Below are 19,283 nucleotides of genomic sequence, written 5' to 3'. Positions count from 1 at the left end.
TCTCTCGCACGCACTCTTTGTCGTGTCGTTCAATATTAGCGGCGTCTGCCGGAGGAGAGCCATACTGACTAAGTATCGGGTATAACTGTAGAGTTGCGGTGTCCGCAGCAACTCACAACGTTCCCCCTCGTCTTTTATTTGTAATCGCTTGTTTTTCACTGTTTATTCAATATTTATGATATTTTCCAGGAAAGGTTAGGTTGACCCGGACGGGGGGGGGGGGGGGGGGGGGGGGGGGGGGGGGGGGGGGGGGGGGTATGAACCGTCGCGGCAGTGTTTAGTGGGTTTTGAAGTCCTCGAGGTATTTTTCGCATAGGCCAGTAGTTGCTGTGGCGTCCTCTTGGAGGCATCTTCCAGTGATGCCAGCACTGGGGCGCCCAGGTATCTCGTCCTTGCCCTTAAGAGAGCAGGACAGTTGCAGATGAGATGTTCTAGGGTTTCGGTTGCCCCAGGTTCGTCACATTTCCTACAACTGTCTCTGTTTGTGATTCCCAGCTTTGTCGCATGCGCCGCAGCCAGGCAGTGTCCCGTTAATATTCCCACTAATAATCTGCAGTCCTTCCGTGGTAGGTGCAGCAGGTAGTGGCTGAGTTTGTCATTGCGTTCCTTGCACATGATTTTCGAGGTTCTGCAGGCGGTGGTACTCCTCCACCTACATTCGGTTTGTGATCCGGCCTGCTTTTCTAGATCGCTTTGCAGCGTTCTGAGGGAGACAGGCACGTTCTCGGTTCTCGTATTCGCCAGCCCGACGCCTTCCTTAGCTAGTACGTCCGCCGTCTCGTTCCCTTCGATGCCCTGGTGGCTGGGAATCCAGTAGATCCGCACTGACTTTGTCGTGCTTAGGGTATCTAGTGCCTCCCTGCTCGCCAAGACATTTCTGGAACTGACTGCGGACGACTGCATGGATCTTATCGCCGCTTGGCTGTCGACGAATAGGTTGACCGCATCGTGTGCTCTTTCAGTGAGAAGAGCGACTTCTGCTGCTTTCCTGATGGCAAAAACCTCTGCCTGGAATATGCTACAATGGTCCGGTAGCTTATATGACAGCCTTATCTCAGGGTCTGTACAGTATAGGCCCGCTCCTACTCCTCCGTCCATCTTGGAGCCGTCCGTATATATATTGAGGTGCTCCGTTTGGTCTCTTCCGATTTTCCAGTCTTCAGGTCCCAAGGATGCAGTTGTTTTTACGTCGAGGCATGTTTGGGGGGTCATGTAATCAGTTGATCTGTTCATTTCCCGTCCAATTGAACTATGCCCGTATTCTTGTGGCGGCATATTTCCTGAAGCGATGAGGCGTTGTGCTGCCTTTCCTGCAGTCAGACGGGCGTGGATGTCTAGGGGTTCGATTCCAAGTAGGGTTTCGAGTGCTTTTGTTGGGGTTGACCTCAGCGCCCCTGTAATACAGAGCAAAGCCTGTCGCTGAGTCCTTTCCATAAGCTTATGATACGTTTTCTTTCCAGTAGCTTGCCACCACACTAAGACTCCATACAGCAGAGTTGGTCGCACCACCGAGATGTAAATCAAATGCATCAGAGCCGGAGATAGGCCCCATGTGCTGCTGAGCATCTTCTTGGATGCATAAAGAGCAATGGTGGCCTTCTTCACCCTTTCCAATACATTGGGTTTCCATGCCAGTTTACTATCCAGTACTGTGCCCAGGTATTTGACTTGTGTTTTTGGGGTTAGCCTAGTTTGATTGATCTTCGGGGGGTCCATATCGGTACCTTGTACCTCTTGGTAAAGAGGATGAGGTCCGTCTTGTCCGCGTTGATACTGAGTCCTACTTCTTCCGCCCACTCGCGTATCTCCCTGAGTGTTCGTTGCATTAGTGAGCTGAGGGTCGATGGGCAAACACCCGTAATAAGTATGCTTATGTCGTCCGCATAAGCTGTTATTATTGGGGCCTTCCTTTCGTATCTCTTGATGAGGTCGTCGACCACCAGATTCCACAGGAGGGGCGACAGGACTCCACCCTGGGGTGTGCCTCTGTGTGCCTCTTTCACCATGGAAGCGGTGCCCCACTCTGATTGCACCCGTCTGCAACCTAGGAGGTTCCTTATCCACAGGTTGATTGCTGGGTGTGTATTAGTTGCTACCAGGCAATTTGTTATTGCTTCCGTAGCCACGTTGTTGAATGCTCCGGAGATGTCCACGAATACTCCCAGTGCATACTTTTTATTGTGAAGGGCTTTCTCAATGGTAGCTACTACCGAATGTAGTGCGGTCTCCACCGATTTCCCTTTAGTATAGGCATGCTGGTTGGTTGACATCAGTCCCCCTACCTCATTCCTGATGTGTAGGTCCAGCAGCTTTTCTAGCGTTTTTAATATAAAGGAGGTAAGGCTTATCGGTCTATAGTCCTTGTGACTCGCATGGCTGCACTTTCCTGCCTTTGGGAGGAAGACAACTCTCGAGGTTCTCCATTGGATAGGGATATAGCCAGTACTTATACAAGCTGTGAATATTGCGGAGAGCCATGGGGTAATCGGCTCTTTGGTCACCTGCATCATGGCTGGGAATATCCCGTCAAGTCCTGGTGCTTTTGTGCCCGCAAAGGAGTCTATTGCCCAGTGGATTCGCTTGGTGGTTAACAAATCTGTTGGGGGGTGTTGTTCCTCGGTTGCTAGGTCCTGGTGCTCTTTGGCATCAGCGACCTCGGTGCAACCAGGGAAATGTTCCTCCATTAGTGCTGTTAGGGCTTCGTCACTGCCCTCTGTCCACTGTCCGTCATCTAGCTTTAATTGGCTTTGTATGGTAGGCTGCTTAGAGAGCAGCTTCCGTAGCCGTGCGGTTTCTGGTACTTTCTCGATGTTGGAGCAGAAGGTCCTCCACGAGTTCCGTTGTTGTAGCTCCTGAGTAGGAGTCTGTATTCCTCATAGACGATCCCTTCGTTCGCTTGTTTGGCGATCTTAAAGAATTCCTTGAGGTTGTCCCTTTGAAGAGAGAGATCCCGGCTCCACCAGAGTGGCTTGGACCTCTTCTTCGTCTTCGAGGGTTTGCACGATGTGTGGTAGGCGTCCAGCAACGCGTTGGATAGGGTCTCTAGAGACTTCTCTATGTCCTCCGCGGATTTCACTGTGCCCGGACTCGCGAGCTTCGAAGTAACTGTCTTTTTAAACTTTTCCCAGTTTGTATTCCGGGGGTTTCTATAGACTATTACCTTCGAAGAATGTTTGAAGTCGCACTTAAACTGAATGTACTTGTGATCTGAGAAGGAGGGTCTTTCAAGGACCCTCCAGCTAGATACCGTAGTACTGTTTCCCGTTGCTAGTGTTAGGTCTAGCACGTTGGATGAAGTCGGACCCACGAAGGTGTGCTCCTCCCCGACGTTTGCTATATATAGATTAGTATAAAGTATAAAGTCTAAGAGTGACTCACCTCTATCATTGATGTCGGTGCTTCCCCACACATTGTGGTGGGCATTGGCATCCGTCCCGATGACGAGTTGATAGTTTTTGGTGCCGGCTTCTGTCACCAGGCTCCTGAGTTCGTCGGGTGGTGCGGGTCTGTCGTGAGCCATGTAGCAGGAAGCCACCAGAAGGCGCTTTTCCTCGCTTTCCAGCATCACAACCGTCAGGTCATCCGTGCTGTAATGAGACATAAGGTAAGCATGGATTCCCTTTCGTACGAGTACGACGGTTCTGTTCCTCTCTTACCGAAGTTGCGTAGAACAGGTTGTGATTTGAGGACTTTAGTCCGGCCACTGAATTGCCTGTCGCAATCCAGGGCTCCTGGACTAGAGCTATGTCGGCGAGCCCTTGCTCCATGGCGATGAGGAGCTCCGCCGACGCTACCTTGCTTTTATGCAAGTTTAGCTGCAGCACACTCAGCATGGGTGGCTGGCTCACTTGCATCCGACGGGTTGACTACTAACGTCAGGTCACCGTCTTCCTCGTCTTCGTCCTCAAGCGCAAGACCCTGGGCGGCCTCCACGATGGACTCGAGACCTAAGTCCTTTTCCACCTCGCCTACCTGCAGGGTATGCGCGTCCTTGTCCTCAGGGTGGCGCTTTTTGAGGAGCAGGTAGACGCTACCCATGCCCACGCCATCTTCCCGAACTTGGGATACAGCAGATCCTCTGCCTCCTTGTTTATTTGGAGGATCACACATTGGCCCCCCTCGTTGGGTAGTGGGCTACCAATGTGTAGGATCCTCCAATCGGTCGTTGGCACGTCCGCGTTTTGCCGCTAAAGGAGCTTCAGCGCTCGGTCTCCCTGGATTGTGATGGGGAAGAGTACCTTCGCCTTAGGCTTGGACGGGATAAGCTCCCGGTCCACAACCTCCGGCTTGGCCCCCTCCCACATCGCCTCCAGTTGGCAGACCGTACGCGTCAGCCACCTTAGGGTTGGATCGTCGTTGCACTTTAGGATCTTAACCCCATTTAGCCACCCAGCACCATCGAACGTGGGCATAGGGGCCGCGGGGTCTTCTTCCATGTGTGCAAACAGTGCGTCGACGAGACGCGCGTGCACAAGCTTCCACTGTGCCGCTGACATCTTGCCGTTTTCCTCGCTCCGGTCGATGAGTGCCACGATCAAATGTCGTTTGGTCACATCGCTGACCTTCGCGTTCGATTTCGATGGCTTCTTGGCCACTTTCGGTGGAGGGGCTGCACTCTTGGGCCCGCGTTGCCGCTTGCTCGCCGGAGTGTCTTTAATGGCACTCTCAGTCGAGCGTTGCCTCTTGGTGGCCATCATCTCCTCCACCTTATTGGCATATTCGCCATTCGACGCCCTCATCTGTGGCATCTGGGCGTAATGTAGTCGGCCCTCCTCTACTCGCTGCTCGGCCCAGGCTAGCTTGACCTTCTCCTCCTGGGAGATGTCTTCTTTACCTTGCAGCCGGCTTTTGATATTGAGGGCCGCTTTGTATTGTGCTTTGGCCTTCATCCCCTCCTTGGTACGCTTCGGCCCTTCCCTACGCAGGGAGCTGGTGCCTGGTTCCGGTGAGCGGAGAAGGCTCTCTTCCTCCGTCCTGCTCATAGAGAGCACGCTCTCCAGATCCGTGTCTTTGTCGACTACGGCATCTGTGCGGCTCAACTTGCAGGCTGCGGAGTGAGTTGTTTTTGTTGTTGTTGTTGTGGCAGTAGCTTTACAACTGACTTGGCCTGCTCCCGCCAAGTCTGAGGAGAAACCGCTGGCGACACGCAGAGAGGATTGCTCCTCCCCGTGCCCGCCGGTGGTAGCAGTCACGCTTCCCACCGACGTTTGGGTTGACATCCCAACCCGTGCTTTATCCTTCTTCGCCTCCATATTTGGCCCGTGGGTCCATACTGGTTAATATTTTTCGGGGGGACCACCCCCTAGCGTTTTAGGCCTGACCGCCAGGCACCTCTAGCCATGGCCCTGGTTCGGTTCCCCCGACTTTGAATCGGGAAGACGCCGGACCATAGCCTTAGCTAGACACTGCATTACCCCGGACAGATCAAGCGACAGTGCATTACCCTTGTCCCGGGTAATGCAGTGTCCATTGCCCAGCCGGCACCCTCGTGGAGGGTTCAGCTAGAGAATTTTCGCCAGCCATTTTCCAGGAAAAGTATTCAGGAATTATTTCAGGTAATATAGGGACTTGGAAATTACGACAATGACAAGGCATTCTGTGCACGTTCCTCTAGAAAACCTTCTTGGTTTCAATTAAATACTTGAACAAAATATAAACGAGGGGGAACGTTGTGAGTTGCTGCGGACACCGCAACTCTACAGTTATACCCGATACTAAGTCAGTATGGCTCTCCTCCAGCAGACGCCGCTAATATTAAACGACACGACAAAGAGTGCGTGCGAGAGAGACAGAAAATCAGTCTGAGCGTGACGTCGGGCGCTGCGTAGCCACTGCAAATTGATTTGTTCCTATTGGCTATAAAAATGATCTGATCTGATCCAGATTCAGCAATCTGATAGATATGGTCATTATCTATGATTCTGCGTTTTTAGTTTTCTCGAATGTGCAATATTGTGGATGCAACAGATTTTCGTCCTTTGTGGGGGCGGAAGGGGGTGGGGTGAAATTTTGAGATACACGTTTTATAGTAAGATCTAACAGGAGTGCGGATACCAAATTTGGTTACTCTAGCCTTAATAGTCTCTGAGATTTTTGAATATCCCCAGATTTTCGTCCTTTGCGGGGGCGGAAGGGGGTGTGGCGAAATTTTGAAACAAACTCGTCTCGGTCCGATATATTAGGAGTGTGGATACCAAATTTGGTTGCTCTAGCTTTTGTAGTCTCTGAGATCTAGGCGATAATGTTTTACTCTAAGCAAAGCCGCCGATGCTACGTGTGTGTTAGAGAGAGACAGGGCGAGAAAAAATGAAATTGTTTTCTTGATGCTGGCTATAATAATAATACGATCCAATTCAAATCCTGCAGTCTAAAAGATATGGTCATTCTCTACGATTCTGCGGTTTTGGTTTTCTCATATGTTTAAAATTGTGGATGCCACAGATTTTCGTCCTTTGTGGGGGCGGAAGTGGGCGGGGCGAATTTTTGAAATATTTTTGTAGCAGTGACATATCACAGAAGTCTGGGTTCAAGACATCGTTGCTTTAGCTCTTATAGTCTTTGAGCACTAGGCGCTGAAGGGGACGGACAGACGGACGGACGGACAGACGGACAGACAGACATGGCTCAATCGACTCGGCTATTGATGCTGATCAAGAATATATATACTTTATGGGGTCGGAAACGATTCCTTCTGGACGTTACACACATCCACTTTTACCACAAATCTAATATACCCCAATACTCATTTTGAGTATCGGGTATAAAATGTGTTAATGGAACATCTTGCTAATTCAATCTACCAAAAATTAATAAAACATTATGTCCACATTTAAGATAGTGTTCAAGAAAAAGGCCTTCCGCTATATTGGCTTGAAGTTATTTCAAAATCAATTAAAAACCAGTCTTAAATCTATAAAAGAAGGGGTAAAACGTAGCTATCTTTCCCCTTTCCATAAGAAGACAATAAAAACATCCCAATCAAAGGTTTTCTATTTTTATTTTCGCAGGATATGTTTGGGATCAATTCAAGGCTCTACGAGCTCTTTACCTCTTCCAACCTATTTTCGTGTAAATGTCAATTGCCAACGGGGAAAAACATGAACACAGTCGAAACAACCATACAAGAAACAATTGCGGAAAAAAGTTAAATGACACAAAATGTAACGAAGGAAGCAAAAAAAAACGAGGGGGAACGTTGTGAGTTGCTGCGGACACCGCAACTCTACGGTTATACCCGATACTAAGTCAGTATGGCTCTCCTCCGGCAGACGCCGCTAATATTAAACGACACGACAAAGAGTGCGTGCGAGAGAGACAGAAAATCAGTCTGAGCGTGACGTCGGGCGCTGCGTAGCCACTGCAAATTGATTTGTTCCGATTGGCTATAAAAATGATCTGATCTGATCCAGATTCAGCAATCTGATAGATATGGTCATTATCTATGATTCTGCGTTTTTAGTTTTCTCGAATGTGCAATATTGTGGATGCAACAGATTTTCGTCCTTTGTGTGGGCGGAAGGGGGTGGGGCGAAATTTTGAGATACACGTTTTATAGTAAAATCTAACAGGAGTGCGGATACCAAATTTGGTTACTCTAGCCTTAATAGTCTCTGAGATTTTTGAATATCCCCAGATTTTCGTCCTTTGCGGGGGCGGAAGGGGGTGTGGCGAAATTTTGAAACAAACTCGTCTCGGTCCGATATATTTGGAGTGTGGATACCAAATTTGGTTGCTCTAGCTTTTGTAGTCTCTGAGATCTAGGCGCTAATGTTTTACTCGTAGCAAAGCCGCCTATGCTATGTGTGTGTTAGCTCTCTAGACAGGGCGAGAAAAAATGAAATTGTTTTCTTGTTGCAGGCTATAATAATGATACGATCCAATTCAGATTCCGCAGTCTTAAAGATATTGTCATTTTCTACAATTCTACGTTTTTGGTTTTCTCATATCTTTAAAATTGTGGATGCCACAGATTTTCGTTCTTTGTGGGGGCGGAAGTGGGCGGGGCGAAGTTTTGAAATATTTTTGTGGCAGTGACATATCACAGAAGTCTGGATCCAAGACATCGTTGCTCTAGCTCTTATAGTCTTTGAGCACTAGGCGCTGAAGGGGACGGACAGACGGACAGACGGACGGACGGACAGACGGACAGACAGACATGGCTCAATCGACTCGGCTATTGATGCTGATCAAGAATATATATACTTTATGGGGTCGGAAACGATTCCTTCTGGACGTTACACACATCCACTTTTACCACAAATCTAATATACCCCAATACTCATTTTGAGTATCGGGTATAAAAAAAGCCAAATGATGGAAAACATGTATAAGCCATTAGCGCGGCCACGTCTATGTGGCAAACGGAAATGTTGCTCAAATGAATCCGTACACATGCAGTTTCTGACAGCAGAGGATATCACAGTAGAGTAAAGGAAAGGAAAGGACAGGACAGGAAAGCACAACAATGGACCGGGACACAACGGGAAAGGACTGGGCCAAGGAGAGAGCTGCAGCAAACGCGTCACTAAAAGCCAAATTAATTATGCATGCAACGACAGCCTGTGATATTGGGGGCAGGCTATTCCCCATTCCCCAGCCCCCCAGCAAAGTGCAGCAAAAAAAGTTTTGAGGTTTGGATGGAACTGTCAGCAGCAGAGAGTGCCGTGCTGTCTCCTCCTGCACTCCCTCTCCTTCTGAATCCCCCATAAAACTATCAAGGCAATTAAAAAATCACTTTTCACTAGTTTGCCCTCAACGCTACTTCTGTTGCTCTCCCTTCCCCCGCTACCCGTCCACGTTACACTGGTGGCTTTTAGTTTTGTTTCGGTTTTTTCTTGTGGCTGTCGTAGTGCTTCTCTCCCATTGGTCTCTGCTTTCGCCAGCCAATGCGCATGCCTCGCACGAAAGTATATAGAAAGAGATGGCTATCGACGAAGCTGTCAATTCGTGTTTCTCGACATTGGGTTTGGGTTTGTTTGTGTCTTTATTTGCTAATTGTTTTACGATGTGGTTGTTGTTTGTGTCTTAAAGTTCGTTGTTTCAGTCTTTGGTTTGAGGTTGGAACTGCCATGAGTTTCCATGGGTTTCTCTGGAGTTAGTTCGCAGTCTAGTTTAGGATGGTATTTTTAAAAGATATAACACACATTTAAACAAACATTTTAGTTGAGATTCTTTTAATTGAGTTTTCAAACTTCAATTGCATAAAAAATTAAATTTTCAATTTCATTATTTTGAATCTTTTTGTAGATTGCGACTTTGCTGGGTAGATAATTCTTTATGGATATATTAATGAATAAAGATATTTTAAGTGGTTGGAATATAGACGGACTTGTTGCCTAAAAGCTTGTGTTTTTATCTTTGGCATTTATGTACATTTTATAATGGATTTCTAGTTCAAAATCAGATGAGGCCCACTTCCAAACATGGAAAATTCCATGTCCCACTGAAAAGTTCAATTACAAATACATTCAATTAGCTGAAACCCTCGAAATCAAAAGACGACTTAACCTCTGACCTCTGTCAGTGAAAACTTTTCCTCAAATCGAAATGGAAGTCCCAACTCAAACAGAAACGAGGGGGAACGTTGTGAGTTGCTGTATGGCTCAGTATAGAGTCAGTATGGCTCTCCTCCGGCAGACGCCGCTAATATTAAACGACACGACAAAGAGTGCGTGCTAGAGAGACAGAAAATCAGTCTGAGCGTGACGTCGCGACGTCGCGCGCTGCGTAGCCAGTGCAAATTGATTTGTTCCTTTTGGCTATAAAAATTATATGATCTGATCCAGACTCAGCAATCGGATAGATATGGTCGTTATCTATGATTCTGCGTTTTTAGTTTTTTTGAATCTGCAATATTGTGGATGCAACAGATTTTTGTGTCCTTTGTGTGGGCGGAAGGGGGTGGGGCGAAATTTTAAGATATACATTTATAGTGAGATCTAACAGGAGTGCGGAGACTAAATTTGGTTACTCTAGCGTTAATAGTCTCTGAGATTTGTGGATGCCCCAGATTTTCGTCCTTTGCGGGGCCGGAAGGGGGTGTGGCGAAATTTTTGACACAAAACGGTCAAGGTCCGATATCACAGGAGTGTGGATACCAAATTTGGTTGCTCTAGCTCTTATGCGTTCTGAGATCCTTGAACTCATATTTTGCAATTGGCAAAACCGACCATGAAACCTGTGTGTTAGAGAGAGACAGAGCGAGAAAGAATGAAATTGTTTTCTTGATTCTGGCCATAATAATTATACGATCTGGTTTAGATTTATCACTCTAGAACATATAGTCAACCTCTCCGATTCTGCGTTTTTAGTTTTCTCGTATCTTTAAAATTGTGGATGCCACAGATTTTCGTCCTTTGTGGGGGCGGAAGTGGGCGGGGCTAAGTTTTGAAATATTCTTGTAGCAGCGACATATCACAGAAGTCTGGATCCAAAACATCGTTGCTCTAGCTCTTATAGTCTTTGAGCACTAGGCGCTGAAGGGGACGAATTTATCATCAACAATCCCAAAGATAATTATACCCGATACTCAAAATGAGTATTGGGGTATATTAGATTTGTGGTAAAAGTGGATGTGTGTAACGTCCAGAAGGAATCGTTTCCGCCCCCATAAAGTATATATATTCTTGATCAGCATCAATAGCCGAGTCGATTGAGCCATGTCTGTCTGTCCGTCTGTCCGTCTGTCCGTCCGTCCGTCTGTCCGTCCGTCCGTCTGTCCGACCCCTTCAGCGCCTAGTGCTCAAAGACTATAAGAGCTAGAGCAACGATATTTTGGATCCAGACTTCTGTGATATGTCACTGCTTTAAAAATATTTCAAAACTTCGCCCCGCCCACTTCCGCCCCCACAAAGGACGAAAATCTGTGGCATCTACATTTTTAAAGATAGTATAAAACTAAAAACTCAGAATCGTAGAAGATGACTATATCTTCTAGAGTGCAAAATCTGAACCAGATCGTATAATTTTTATAGCCAAAATCAAGAAAAGAATTTCATTCTTTCTCGCTCTGTCTCTCTCTCTAACACACAGGTTTCATGGTCGGTTTTGTCAATTGCAAAATATGAGTTCAAGGATCTCAGAACCTATAAGAGCCAGAGCAACCAAATTTGGTATCCACACTCCTGTGATATCGGACCTTGACCGTTTCGTGTCCAAATTTCGCCACACCCCCTTCCGCCCCCGCAAAGGACGAAAATCTGGGGCATCCACAAATCTCAGAGACTATTAAGGCTAGAGTAACCAAATTTGGTATCCGCACTTCTGTTAGATCTCACTATAAAACGTATATCTCAGAATTTCGCCCCACCCCCTTCCGCCCCCGCAAAGGACGAAAATCTGTTGCATCCACAATATTGCACATTCGAGAAAACTAAAAACGCAGAATCATAGGTAATGACCATATCTATCAGATTGCTGAATCTGGATCAGATCAGATCATTTTTATAGCCAATAGGAACAAATCAATTTGCAGTGGCTACGCAGCGCCCGACGTCACGCTCAGACTAATTTTCTGTCTCTCTCGCACGCACTCTTTGTCGTGTGGTTCAATATTAGCGGCGTCTGCCGCAGGAGAGCCATACTGACTTAGTATCGGGTATAACTGTAGAGTTGCGGTGTCCGCAGCAACTCACAACGTTCCACCTCGTTTTTTTATACCCGATACTCAAAATGAGTATTGGGGTATATTAGATTTGTGGTAAAAGTGGATGTGTGTAACGTCCAGAAGGAATCGTTTCCGACCCCATAAAGTATATATATTCTTGATCAGCATCAATAGCCGAGTCGATTGAGCCCTGTCTGTCTGTCCGTCTGTCCGTCCGTCCGTCCGTCCGTCCGTCCGTCCAGTTCAGCGCCTAGTGCTCAAAGACTATAAGAGCTAGAGCAACGATGTTTTGGATCCAGACTTCTGTGATATGTCACTGCTACAAAAATATTTCAAAACTTTGCCCCGCCCACTTCCGCCCCCACAAAGGACGAAAACCTGTGGCATCCACATTTTTAAAGATACGATAAAACCAAAAACGCAGAATCGGTGAGGATGACCATATCTTTTACAGTGCAAAATCTGAACCAGATCGAATAATGATTATAGCCAGAATCAAGAAAACAATTTCATTCTTTCTCGCTCTGTCTCTCTCTAACACACAGGTTTCATGGTCGGTTTTGTCAATTGCAAAATATGAGTTCAAGGATCTCAGAACCTATAAGAGCCAGAGCAACCAAATTTGGTATCCACACTCCTGTGATATCGGACCTTGACCGTTTCGTGTCCAAATTTCGCCACACCCCTTCCGCCCCCGCAAAGGACGAAAATCTGGGGCATCCACAAATCTCAGAGACTATTAAGGCTAGAGTAACCAAATTTGCTATCCGCACTTCTGTTAGATCTCACTATAAAACGTATATCTCAGAATTTCGCCCCACCCCCTTCCGCCCCCGCAAAGAACGAAAATCTGTTGCATCCACAATATTGCACATTCGAGAAAACTAAAAACGCAGAATCATAGATAATGACCATATCTATCAGATTGCTGAATCTGGATCAGATCAGGTCATTTTTATAGCCAATAGGAACAAATCAATTTGCAGTGGCTACGCAGCGCCCGACGTCACGCTCAGACTAATTTTCTGTCTCTCTCGCACGCACTCTTTGTCGTGTGGTTCAATATTAGCGGCGTCTGCCGCAGGAGAGCCATACTGACTTAGTATCGGGTATAACTGTAGAGTTGCGGTGTTCGCAGCAACTCACAACGTTCCACCTCGTTTTTTTATACCCGATACTCAAAATGAGTATTGGGGTATATTAGATTTGTGGTAAAAGTGGATGTGTGTAACGTCCAGAAGGAATCGTTTCCGACCCCATAAAGTATATATATTCTTGATCAGCATCAATAGCCGAGTCGATTGAGCCCTGTCTGTCTGTCCGTCTGTCCGTCCGTCCGTCCGTCCGTCCGTCCGTCCAGTTCAGCGCCTAGTGCTCAAAGACTATAAGAGCTAGAGCAACGATGTTTTGGATCCAGACTTCTGTGATATGTCACTGCTACAAAAATATTTCAAAACTTCGCCCCGCCCACTTCCGCCCCCACAAAGGACGAAAACCTGTGGCATCCACATTTTTAAAGATACGATAAAACCAAAAACGCAGAATCGGTGAGGATGACCATATCTTTTACAGTGCAAAATCTGAACCAGATCGAATAATGATTATAGCCAGAATCAAGAAAACAATTTCATTCTTTCTCGCTCTGTCTCTCTCTAACACACAGGTTTCATGGTCGGTTTTGTCAATTGCAAAATATGAGTTCAAGGATCTCAGAACCTATAAGAGCCAGAGCAACCAAATTTGGTATCCACACTCCTGTGATATCGGACCTTGACCGTTTCGTGTCCAAATTTCGCCACACCCCCTTCCGCCCCCGCAAAGGACGAAAATCTGGGGCATCCACAAATCTCAGAGACTATTAAGGTTAGAGTAACCAAATTTGGTATCCGCACTTCTGTTAGATCTCACTATAAAACGTATATCTCAGAATTTCGCCCCACCCCCTTCCGCCCCGCAAAGGACGAAAATCTGTTGCATCCACAATATTGCACATTCGAGAAAACTAAAAACGCAGAATCATAGATAATGACCATATCTATCAGATTGCTGAATCTGGATCAGATCAGATAATTTTTATAGCCAAAAGGAACAAATCAATTTGCACTGGCTATGCAGCCCCCGACGTCACGCTCAGACTGATTTTCTGTCTCTCTCGCACGCACTCTTTGTCGTGTCGTTTAATATTAGCGGCGTCTGCCGGAGGAGAGCCGTACTGACTTAGTATCGGGTATAAATTTAGAGTTGCGGTCTCCGCAGCAACTCACAACGTTCCCCCTCGTTTTTCAATTAAAGTTAGTCTTCGCCTTCTGCATAATTACTGCGCGAACACGAGGAAAGTTTTTCCGGCCGGCAACAATTTTCCTAATTGCAACAAGAAATAACACAAAACAGAATACAGATTTCCAATTTTGAAATTTTAATTGTTCTTAGATGTTCTTTTTTCAGCCTTGCTTTCAGGGGTGTGGGGTGGAGGGGCAGGGGATGGGGAAGAGACACGTTGAATCCTGTTGAAAAATTAACTTTCGGCTGAAAAATGATAAAAGGTCTCTCTGCTACTCATCCCACAGCCGGTGTTAATTACAATTGAGTGACAGTTTTCCGACAGGCCACGACAAGTGCTGGAAAATGGTGATGGATGGTGTTCGGGTGGTTGGGTGGTTGGACTCGGCTGCCAGGTTGCGTGGTGGGTTGAAAGGGTGTCCGCACAGGTAAGTTGTGTCGCCCAGCCTTGGTTCTTGATCCTTTTCCGTTTGGTCCCGTGCATTTTTAATGCGCGGCTAATGCAAAGTCAGCCAAAACTTTTCACTGAGATTTGCAGTTGGTCAACAGATTGTGGAGCGGACCAAAGGACCACAGCACTGAACGACCTCGCCTCATGTGTCACGTCACTCGTCCTTGATATGTGCTGACAGCCAAAGGGTTTCGGCTTGGCCGGCGCCCTCATGCATAATAGATAACGAGGGGGAACGTTGTGAGTTGCTGCGGGCACCGCAACTCTACAGTTATACCCGATACTTAGTCAGTATGGCTCTCCTCCGGCAGACGCCGCTAATATTAAACGACACGACAAAGAGTGCGTGCGAGAGAGACAGAAAATCAGTCTGAGCGTGACGTCGGGCGCTGCGTAGCCAGTGCAAATTGATTTGTTCCTTTTGGGTATAAAAATGATCCGATCTGATCCAGATTCAGCAGTCTGATAGATATGGTCATTATCTATGATTCTGCGTTTTTAGTTTTCTCGAATCTGCAATATTGTGGATGCAACAGATTTTCGTCCTTTGTGGGGGCGGAAGAGGGTGGTGCGAAATTCAGAGATATACGTTTTATAGTGAGATCTAACAGAAGTGCGGATATCAAATTTGGTTACTCTGGCCTTAATAGTCTCTGAGATTTGTGGATGCCCCAGATTTTCGTCCTTTGCGGTGGCGGAGGGGGTGTGGCGAAATTTGGACACGAAACGGTCAAGGTCCGATATCACAGGAGTGTGGATACCAAATTTGGTTGTTCTGGCTCTTATAGGTTCTGAGATCCTTGAACTCATATTTTGCAATTGGCAAAGCCGACCATGAAACCTGTGTGTTAGAGAGAGACAGAGCGAGAAAGAATGAAATTGTTTTCTTGATTCTGGCTATAATAATTATACGATCTGGTTGAGATTTTACACTCTAGAACATATAGTCATCCTCTACGATTCTGCGTTTTTGGTTTTATCGTATCTTTAAAAATGTGGATGCCACAGATTTTCGTCCTTTGTGGGGGCGGAAGTGGGCGGGGCGAAGTTTTGAAATATTTTTGTAGCAGTGACATATCACAGAAGTCTGGATCCAAAACATCGTTGCTCTAGCTCTTATAGTCTTTGAGCACTAGGCGCTGAAGGGGACGGACAGACGGACGGACGGACGGACGGACAGACAGACAGGGCTCGGCTATTGATGCTGATCAAGCATATATATACTTTAAGGGGTCGGAAACGATTCCTTCTGGACGTTACACACATCCACTTTTACCACAAATCTAATATACCCCAATACTCATTTTGAGTATCGGGTATAAAAAGGTTTACTCTTGTCAAAATATATTTATAATTTTTCTAATGAGCCTTGACACGATTTGTGGACTAGGTAGGGAGAGGCTGGACGCTGGACGTTTGTGGTTTCAATAAAGACAAATCTCGTAATCAAACTTTAATTTTCATGACGAAACCATAGCTAACTGTCCTTAAACTTGCTCTTAGTCTATCTAACCATTTGAGGGTCACTATTCAAAATGTATATATAGACAGACGAATGTAGCATCTCCTTTAAAACCCTCTCTTCCTTCCCGGTGGCCCTTCCACAATGTTCAGCTTATCAAGCACTCGGAACCCAACAGGGCATCACTCCCCAAACATTAGGGACAACTTTTAGACATATTTACCAAACAAATAATTATCCCGATAATCTGATTGCGATGCTGAACCCGTTATGCATTGTTGTCGATGTGATCTCGGCGAGGTTTCTCAATGAAAAATTTAGTCAAGTGGGATTCTCAATGGAGTGCTAGGGATTTGTCTCAATCGTGATCGAGGCGCTGACACAAATCAATCAACACACGGAGACAGCCAACAGGTAGAGACCCTGATCGGACTGGAACTGTCTCTGGACTACAGTCTGGGTCTGGCTCTGGCTCTGGCTCTGGCTCTGGCACTGTGATCTTGATCGACTGTCAGGGCTAATGATGGGTCTGGCGACGTGTCGGGTGCGTCCTGCGGTGGCTGACTCCACGCCTCCCTCTAAACATTGTATTGAAAAGGGTTTCAAATCGATTTTTGTGTGCCTTGATTGACGCTCTGCCTGACCGACCATAATTGACTTTCGCACCTGTTTTTCTCCATCTCTCTGTATCTAAAAACCCATTCAACCGCAGAGGCTCGGTGTGAGCTGTGGGGGTTTTATTAGGGGGATTTTGGGGGCAGCTCGACAGCGGCACGTGCTGCAAGTTTTGTGGCTTAGACTGGGGGCAAGACTGGGAGAACAATGCCCCACTCAGAGGCAGTCGGACAGCTGCCTCGGCTAAACGGTACTTGAGCATCGAGCGAGGTACGCGTGCCACAACCGCCATAAACAACCGCCATAAATGCATCGCAGTGGCAGTGGCAGTGGCAGTGGCAGAGTCTGAGGCAGAAAGAAACCCTGGAACCAGATTAACATGTCCGATTGCCACATCCGAGGTCTTTTGTGCTGGAGCCGCTGAATGCACTGATTCCCATTCCGGTTGCCGATGTCGATGTCTCTCTCTTCACTCGGAACGGAAGACGGAAACTAGAACTTCACGGCGATAACGGGGCACCTGAGGGCACATGGGGCAAGGGGTTCTCTTGGAATTGGGTTTACGACAGTATATTTTCCTCATCTGCTGCTGCTGCTACCGGTTTTTGTCTCGCCCGATTATGGCGATAATAAACATAAAATTATTTTATAACTGGAGTAGTTTGAGCGTTGCTTTTTGCATTTAACTTATTAGACAGAAGAGGCAGGGGACAGTTGGATGTCATAATCAATGAATAATGAATGAAATATCTCAAAGGAGCGAAGGGTTTCCACAAAGTCCAGTCGAGCATCAGGAACATGGATTGGACATGGCAAAAGCTTAGGAAATCATTTACATTTGGGTGTGGTTTTTAGGAGTATCATCACATATAGAAAGAGTGAATGAATTGCTGCCAAGTTAAGCATCAATAAAGTATTGGATCCCCAATAGAAGCTGGCACAGCTAGGGGAACATCATTAGCCACACATTCCACCTATTCCCCTCTGTAAAATCCAATTCCAACCCCCAAGCCAGGCAAAGATTTACAGGCAAAGATACCTGTTCGGAACAACCCATAACAATATGTCTAAATTAAATCCTTTAAGATCACATAACGAACCCAACCTTTTCGGACCATTTCGGAAACATGTAAGCATTTCAGCGCGTATTTCATTTAAATTACCCCAAATATATCTTCAAAAGGGAAACGAGTTGCGGCGAAATATTCACAATGTGGCTGGCAGGATACTCGTAGCAGCGTGGGCTGAAAGGGTTCCCCTGGGAGTATGGCACGCGGAATTGCGCCTTGGAGTCGCATCAGGACGAGGAGCAGAGCCCAGAACTATGCACATGGGAGTCACCAACAAAAAATTGTGGGCGTAGAGTGGCCAGGAGCCAGCGATTGGGTCGGGTATGCGGATGGGGATACACACACATTGCGTTGCTTTTATTTTTGCATCGTAAAACGGAATGAAAACGTCTTCGCGGAAAGTTTTCTTTTCGCAGCCAGGCATCTCCCCTCTGAGCCAGAAATCGGTGCGCTCGCCAATTCCCGGGAGGAGGAGGTGGTTGGATGGGTCCGAAAACTTAGCGAAAGGCGAGTGAGCGAGCGAGTGAGCGAGCAGCCACGGAACGCACATAAATCATCACCAGCCAAGGTGGCACCAGCAGCAACTTGGGCGTGACATAACTTTTGAGCCGGGGAGAAAGGAGCAAAAGCAGCACAAGAGAGAGCAGGAGCCTTGAGCCAGAGTTAGAGCCCAGTTGGCCAAGGCCCATGGGAATAAAAACAATGAGTATGGAGCAACCGATAAGACTGGCGAAAGTTTGGAAAAATTGCCAGGAGCATCGGCCAATGCGCCTATGGTGAGTGCACACAGAGCTGGGGGCCAGGCCCTGTCCGGGATGGCCACTGCAGCTGACAGAACGCCATCGGAGGAGTGCAGTCCAGCCAGGAGCCGCCGCAGCAGAAGGACCAACTTTTTTCTCTGTATTTCCGCTTATTTTGCTTTGGTGTCAAGGTGGCTTCACAACTGAGATTGCGATTACTTTTTTTCCCAGACAGCCATGCAGCCAAACAGCAAGCCAAGTTGGGTTAAAGTTTTTAAAACTCATAGATACCCTAAGGTAGAAGGGGTCTATTGGTTTCCTATATTATTTTGATGGAAAGGATGAACCCTTTGCAGTCTAAAAGTAAATCCAAATGATTGGAAGGGTCTAAATTTGCAGTGATGTTTCTTAAGTCCATTAACTTTATATTTATATGTAGGTACATAGGGTTCTTTAAACTTTTAATAACGCAGTCAATTCAAAGGCTGAAGGGTCTCTTGAAGGGTATGTATATACTAAATCCTCGTTTCCGATAGATATAAGCAGTTAGTCCCACCTCCTGAAGCACCAAAACTTTCTAATGACTGTATCTGTACTTTAGTTGAGGGCATTTTGCAGGTCTTGATGCAATTAAAAACAATTAGATTAGTACTTAGGATAACCCGTTGACCCAATTACGCGTCGGTGGCTGTGTCTCTCAGCTGGCGGCAATGTCAAACAATGTCCAAAAGAGTCAAAGAGTTCTCTACGTGATGTACGCGGAATCTATCTGGGCCTGCCTGTGGCCCTTTGACAGGCAGCGCAGCCCCATACGAGGTTCGAAAAGCTTCTGGTTCATTAACCGGGGCGATGTCGATGTCATCTCCGAACCGAACCAGTTTTCCCCAAAAAATCAGTACCAGATTTCTATCTCCGTGTGCGGCGCGGTGCGGTGCGGTGCGTAAAGCAATTTGCGATGATGATGACGACTTCTTGGGAAAGCAACGGTTCGAGTGCTGTGAGAATTTGGCACTTTAAGCAATCCCCAACTGGAACTACAACTCCAGCCCTGAAAGAAACT

This window comes from Drosophila miranda (genome assembly GCF_003369915.1).
Source record: "Drosophila miranda strain MSH22 chromosome Y unlocalized genomic scaffold, D.miranda_PacBio2.1 Contig_Y1_pilon, whole genome shotgun sequence".
In the NCBI taxonomy this organism is placed as follows: Eukaryota; Metazoa; Arthropoda; class Insecta; order Diptera; family Drosophilidae; genus Drosophila; species Drosophila miranda.
The sequence above is the reverse complement of the archived record's forward strand: the minus strand, read 5'-3'. Positions refer to the sequence as shown.